Genomic DNA, 7,259 nt, shown 5'->3' with positions numbered 1-7,259 from the left:
CTCCACATCACTCTTTATTTTTAATTAAGGAATTTGCATTTAGAGACCCAGTCTGGGCATCGAAGTCCGGGTTGCGTTAAAGCACCGTTTCAACTTAATAATTTGTAATTAATATTTTAAGAAGGAATCGCCGTTTTCTTATTAAGGTTTATCACCTAATAAAATGTCACCCATTGTTAATAATTTATTAAAATGAACCCTTCATTAAAATATTTCCCCCTCATTGCACTTTTTTCCCCTTTTTAATAAACTCGCTTCGTGGGATGGGCGCGTAAAAGTCTATTAGTTGACACTGATGGTCAAGTTATGGTCCAGTCTTGATGTACATTTTTATAGTAGTCTGATTTTTCCATGTCTTACGATTACGAGTACGGTGTGTAGTTTTTTCTTTATTGCCTGATACGGGGATTTGGGTGCTTGAATGTTGCATTGCATGAAGCTTTCGGTCGCATATGTGTAGAGGTCATGCCAAAAATTTTCCAGGATATGTATTGTCTGGGGTGGTAATTGGGTTAGTTACGTCTATGTTTGTCTGAGTGTCCTTCTTTTTGGATTGATTCCTTTTTTATAGCCCTTTGGTTATTTTACAGGCATTCTTTGTGACTGTCTGGGTTGTGGTGTGTGTGTTTACCATCTGAATCACGCTTCTCCCCCTATCTAGTATGTCCCACTGGTCAACAGAGATTACTCTTCCCTACTCACTTTTGAGCATCTCACGAAGGCGGGACTCGCGACTTTTGTGGTTGCCTCCTTTCCATTGCTTCCAGAGGATCCATCCATGTGTGATGAGTTCCTGGCCTCATACAACAAGAAGTTGGGAGGACTGGTCCAGGGTACTTCCATGACTTTGACACCTCAAGGATTAGGGAAGGCTCTGCCTCTTCCCTAAAAAGGTGAACCCTTTGTTACAGCTCACCAGCTCTTCTCTAACGATGAGATTTTGAAGCTGTTACAAAAACAGACCAAGGAAATTCTGGATATTAAGAAGGTGATCAACACTTCAGGAGTCTCCTTTTCCATGATCATTGATCCTGTGTGGAAGTTGGTCTGTCAATTTCTCCAAGACAGGTTTATGCATGCAAAGACACCATCCCATTACTTGTCAAAAGAGCTCTTTACAACTTCAAGGATGGTGTTAAAAGGAGTAGCTATTGATTGGAGCACTTACCTACTCACTAAGATGGATCAACATTTCGTAAAAGTAACTTGGGGCAATGTTACCAATGTCACCTATGGATCCTATTTGTCTGCCTTCTTGACCTATTCAGGTTTACAGAAGAGTGTGCCTCCGCCTCCTCCATCTGATCCAGTATCTCCTCCTCCACCTTCAGATGAGTCGGAACCAATTGATATAGAGGATCTGGATTCTCCTCCTCCCCTGGTCATATAGCGAAAACGCTTGAAGCGGGTAGCAGATAAAGCTCCTTCAGTTCTTCCTTCAGTGCCCATTCCTGCTACATCTGGCAATGTTCTCCCTGTTTATCTCACCTATAACAACCTGTTTAGAGCACATCGAGAAGGTTCGTTGGATATATCAATCCCCTCACTGAACAGTCTAGTATCGGGAGATGCCATTCCTTTACTATGTAAAGACATTCAGAGTTCCATTGAATTGTCAGTGACAGCCTGTGTTGAACAGTTATATGCTTCCTTTTCTGAGGAACTGATGCAGTCTAAAGACCAGTTGCATAAGGCAACATCCGAGTTAGCCTCTGCTAAGGATACCCTGGCAGATCTGTTTAAGCAGATGGAGCAACAAACCCAACTGATTGAAACCCAAAGGGATGAGATATCTTCTTTGAAGATTCAGTTGGATAACAAAGGCTCAATCAGAGGTCACTAGAATCTCAGAGGAGAAGGAGAGGATGTCCAAGGAAGCGCAAGAGTTTCAAACTCTCTTAGATGTCAAACTTTCAGCCTTACAGACTGCTACTGACACAGTGGAATCACAAGCTTTCCAAATCAAGCAGTTGCAAGACCAACTGGCAAAGTCACGGTCTATTCCTCCAAGCCCTAATGTTCCCTTGATTCCTTCTCTCTCACAGCAGGATTTGGCAGTTCTCCAGAGATAGGCTACCTTGTATCCTCTCTTCCAAGATAAAGTGGAAAGATTGCAGTCCAGGATGGATCTCCTATGGTTTACATTTGAGCATTTCCAAGAATATGTTCCTCCAGACCATTCTTTCTTTGTCCACTATCAATTACAGAAGTTGGCCTTTTACATGAAGCTTTCAACGATGGATCTTCCTCTTCCAGAGGATGGTTGGAGTGGGGCTTAGTCTCCTGAGTTGCTGACAAAAGTGGGCCGCATGGTGTTTGAAGATTCTGCCACGACCGATACCATGTTGATGTCATATATGTATCTACGAGGAGACTTGTTGATTCCAGATGAAGTGGATATGGCCTGGTATGTGGGAGATGTGGTTTTACAAGCTGTTTTGTATGTCAACTATTTGGAGTTACGAATAGATGACATGTTTCAGAGTTACTCCTCAAAAGTGGCTACTTGTCCTGATAATTCCTGGCATTCCATGATTGATTTTGTGGTCCTGAATCAACGACAGAATACAACTTCTGCCTATGTACAGAGTACTAACCAACTGAGGGTGGATCTCTTAGCTTACCTTTCCAAAAATAATCCATTTGATTCCACCTTTTTTTATGCCTATCAGAGAATATCTATCTTAGATCCCTCTATTCCTACCCTATTGTATTACCAACAAATGGCTCACCGTTATGATACATGTCTTTCCCTCTATCAAACCAATTCCACGGCCATCTTATCCCTTCTTTTTCAACCTCAATCTTTTCCTCAAATTCCAATATTTACATATTGCTCTTTTATCGAAGATAGAGTATTTTCCCCTTCTCCACCATGTCCTTCTCCATCCATTTATGTACCTTCTACATTTCCTATTTATCAATTAACACCCTTCCTAAGTGATTCCGTAAAATTTTCAGCCACTCCTTTAACCTATTCTTCCTTTTATGATTTTGCATACCCATCTCTTCATCCACTTTTACTTATTCCACTTCCATCTCCTGCCACTTCTATCTCTCAACCCCCTCAATTGGTTAGTGAATATGAAGGGTTTGATCAGCAAATTCCCAAAAGAAAAAGATGGAGCTCGAATGATTCTCTTACAGGACCTTAGATAAACTGGCCAATTATTCCCGGAGATTAGTCAAGCATACCAGAACTATATTCATTTTGCTCATCAATACTCATAGTCTCTGGATCCTTCGGTGAGATTGAGCCATTCCAGACTCCCACCAGTTGGATGTCCTGTATTTTCATGCCCTATATCTCCTAGCAGATACCTTGTCTTGCTAGAAAGGATGTGCTGCTTGCAGTTTTTTCAAAATCCTCCAAAGACATTTGTAGATGAATCCTTCTCTATGGATCGCTTCCGAAACCACCAAGCCTTTAAAAGGGATCATCTTCATTGATGCCTTTGCAATGTATCTTGGAAGCTTTTTAATGATATATTTCTTTTTGGAGGTGTCATTCAGATGGTTGTGTTAGTGTTTGTGTATGTGTTGTCTTAATTATATGTGATGAATTCGTGTTGATTGCGAATACTTTGATCGAGAGCTCTTTTCAAAAGATTGCTGGTGGATGGAAAGCCTATGGTGGAAAGCTGAAGAGAACCTCTCATATCCTTTAAAAATTTGTTATGGTTTTTAAATGATTAATCAGATGAGTTATTGAATAATGGAGTTTTCCTTTAGTAGTTTTTTCTATCAGATACAGGTGATAAGTTGGGGTCGTATTTTTATTGAAGATCTGAAGAAAGACAAAATTGAGCTCTTTAGTGAACTTATATTCTTCTTTTCCTTGGGTCGTGAGGACACTTCCTTTCTAAGTGTGGGGATATGTTGAGAGTGGAAAAAGACTGAATTTTTGATTGATTTTTGTTGTTTTTGAGGTCTGAATGATTGATTTTTGATGGATTTAGAGTGATGTATGATTGTAAGGGAAGTATTTGAGAGTGTTTTGGATGATATTGATTATGTTTTAGAAGTTCATGATGATTCTTAGTGGAGATATGAGGTTCTGTGATGTTTTGATAGGTTATGATTGGTTCTGTATAGCTTCTGTTTTGTTCTGATTGTCTTCTGTATGAAGCATGGATTGATGATTGATGAAGATTGAGATATTTTGAACGATTATTGAATAGTTTTTGAGAGTTTGGAATGGTTTTAGTATGAGTTATGAGGGTTTGATGACCTTCTATAGACCCTCTTTCTCTGTTCTGTCTCTGCTCTGTCTCTGTATTGTAACTGCACTGTAGTTGTTCTAGTGATGTACTGTAACTGTTCTGTAGACCTTCTGTAGGTGTTCTGTAGAATGTATGTGTGACTTTGGGAAAGTTTTCTAACCTTTGGAAAGTATGAATTTAAGTTCAAAAGAGCTAAAACAAATGGAAGAATTAGCTGTTGAAGACTGAAGAGAAGACTAAGTGACAGTGATAGTAGTGAGCTGTGAAAAGACACTGTAGTGGCTCTGGTGACTCTTCATATCAGACATACCTCTTGGGAGATGCATCCACAACCTAAGAAGGATTATTGAGGGTTATTATGAGAGCATTGTAGTGAGGATATGATGTACTATTGATGGAGAGAGAGAGAGAGAGAGAGAGTCAGAGATAGTCAAATCTATCAAAACAATGTAATTGTATATGAGAGATTGAGAGAGAGAACTATGAAGACATTGAAGATGAATGCTATGTGATTGATTTCCATTCAAAGATGATGTATTCCTTTGTGTTCTTTGTTATATTTATGGATTTTGTGAAGATGTTGAAGAATATGGTTGATTTTATCAAATCCGTGGGAGATATCTACTATGATGCTGCGTGAAGAATTGCTGTTTTCTTTGTTTTAATGATCAAAAGAATGAAATAAAAGCTTGTTGATGTTACAAGATAGATTTTCTTGCAAGAGAATTTCCTTTTCCTTGGTGTTCCTCTTGGGGCTCCACTCGCCCCTGTCCTGCGCACGTCCACGGGTTGGGGGTAAAAAATTTTGTGTTGGCAGGATCAAACAGGGCCAGGACGGCTGCACAGGAATTGCAGATGCAACGAGGCATCTCGAGGCGTGTAAAAGCGAAAACACGCACGTTCACGTGCGAGGCCAGGCACACCGCAACACGGCAAGACAAAGAAAAATGAATAACACACAAATCGTGCATCGGAACGAAATTTTGTAAAAAATGAAAAATAGACTGGGCAATGAGGGAAAGATGACGGAAAAGTGCAACAGGGTGTCCAATGCGAAATCAAGGTGTTCACATGGGAAAATGCGAAAAATGAGCCCAAAAATACACATGGGGATTAATATTAGAAAATCCGCTCGCCGAAACGTGGTGTAGAAAGAAGAGAAAATGTGTAAAATAACGTGTCTGACAAAGCTATCACATCAAAACATGGGTTCAACCGAGATAGGAGATGTTCACATGAAAAAAACACAAAAAGAAAACTCAAAAAATTAATACAAGAATAACAGAGTATCAGAACAAAGGGCAGTAAAAAGAAAAAATGTCCAAGGGAAGGGGATTCATAGGACTGTCACATCAAAACTCATTTGGAATGAGGAGGGGTTCACAGGTGAAAAACACAAAAAAGACGCTAAAAAATACATTGAAAAATTAATAACTAAAAATAAAGCATGTGAAAGAGGGTGAAAAAAAAAGAAAAAATGGAGGGAAATATTGGCGGGACATGACTCTCAAATTGAACTGGAATTCGGGTGAAAATAGGGCATATTCACATGGAAAAATGTAAAAAAAATGCACAAAAATGTCCTGAAAATCCACAAAATTTAATCATCGAGGAACCGTGCATCAGAATGATGGGTAGTAAAAAGGAAAAATATCAAGGGAAAGGGGTAGGGGTAGGGCAAGGCTCTCATGTTAGATTGTTGTTCTAAAGCAAAAAGGATGCATTCACATGGAAACAAGTCCAAATAACGAAAAATGGTGCAAAAATGAATAACTCAATAACCGTCTAGCAGAACAAGGATTGGTAAAAAGAAAAAATGGTCAGTTCCAAGGGATGAACAGGTTGTATGGTTGGATTTGGGTTCTGGTGAACATAGGGTGCGTTCACATGAAAAAACTTCAAAACAAGGGATAAAGGGAAATAGAGAAGGAACGGCCCCAGGTGGGGGGTGAAAGTGAAAGGGTGGGTGGGGAAGGGACCCCATCAAGGTAAAAGCAGGTCATGGCATAGATGTATGATCAAATTGAGGCATATGCATGTGAGAAATCAGAGTTGCAGCATTGGAATGTGTGCACAAGAGGAAGAAGAGAGCTCAAAGTACAAGAACAACATCTTGTTTACTAAGTTGCTTACAAGTTACAACTTGGGTACACTCTCCCTCTTTTGATAGTGACCCATAGGCTATTTATATAGCCTCTGCCAAGCTAGGGTTAGGGTTTCCCCTGCCCCTAAGGCTATTCACACCCATCTACCTTTATGCACCCTTGCATACAGTGGGTTCTTATGCCTATCTTCTAACACCCCCCCTCAATGCCAGGGTGGCATTGGATTACAAGGCATGTAAGATATCCCCCCCCTTTAAATAGTCGGGATACCTTTATAAATTAGGCTACGAGAGTGTTTTTAGGTAGATGGTTTAAAGACTCAAAAAAGTCGATCTTCAAATGAATTTAGCAGTATTTAGTTGATCAACATGATGAATCGATGACTCATCTAAGTGTAACATAATGATTGCATGGGCACATTGGTCATCCTCTATATCAACTAGATTTGCAAAGTTAACAGCTCTAGTGCCTTGAATGAGAGGCCAATACCCTCTCTCCATCATTTTATACTTGATAAGGACATGCCATGGGTGGAAAGCTTTGCCATCAAATTTTCGAATTTAAGGATGGACATCAGCATGTGTTGTGGCCATTGGGAAAGTCTTACCACTTATTAGAACAAGGGCAGTGTCTAGTCCCTTACAAGTTTGCCACTAAATGCGGAAGCAATTCAAAGTTGTAATGAGGAGAAGGGCTGAAAATTGTACATATGTAATATTTCAAAATATGACTTTGGTGGTCGTTTCTTAGGAGCAAGCTTCTTCCGAGGTTTAATAGTCTTTTTAGGCTTTAATGAGTTGAACCTAGACTGTGGACTTTGGGCTCCTCTTTGTGGTATGGTTCAGTGGATGACCCTTATGTAGGACAAGGACGGTCTATGATTTCAATGCTTGTTGCCGATGATTCTGAGGAATGAATCAGTACAAACCTC

This window comes from Lygodium microphyllum, chromosome 26 (assembly GCF_053477565.2).
Source record: "Lygodium microphyllum isolate KBCC chromosome 26, Lygodium_microphyllum_v1.1.10, whole genome shotgun sequence".
NCBI lineage: Eukaryota > Viridiplantae > Streptophyta > Polypodiopsida > Schizaeales > Lygodiaceae > Lygodium > Lygodium microphyllum.
Note: the sequence above shows the minus strand (reverse complement) of the source record.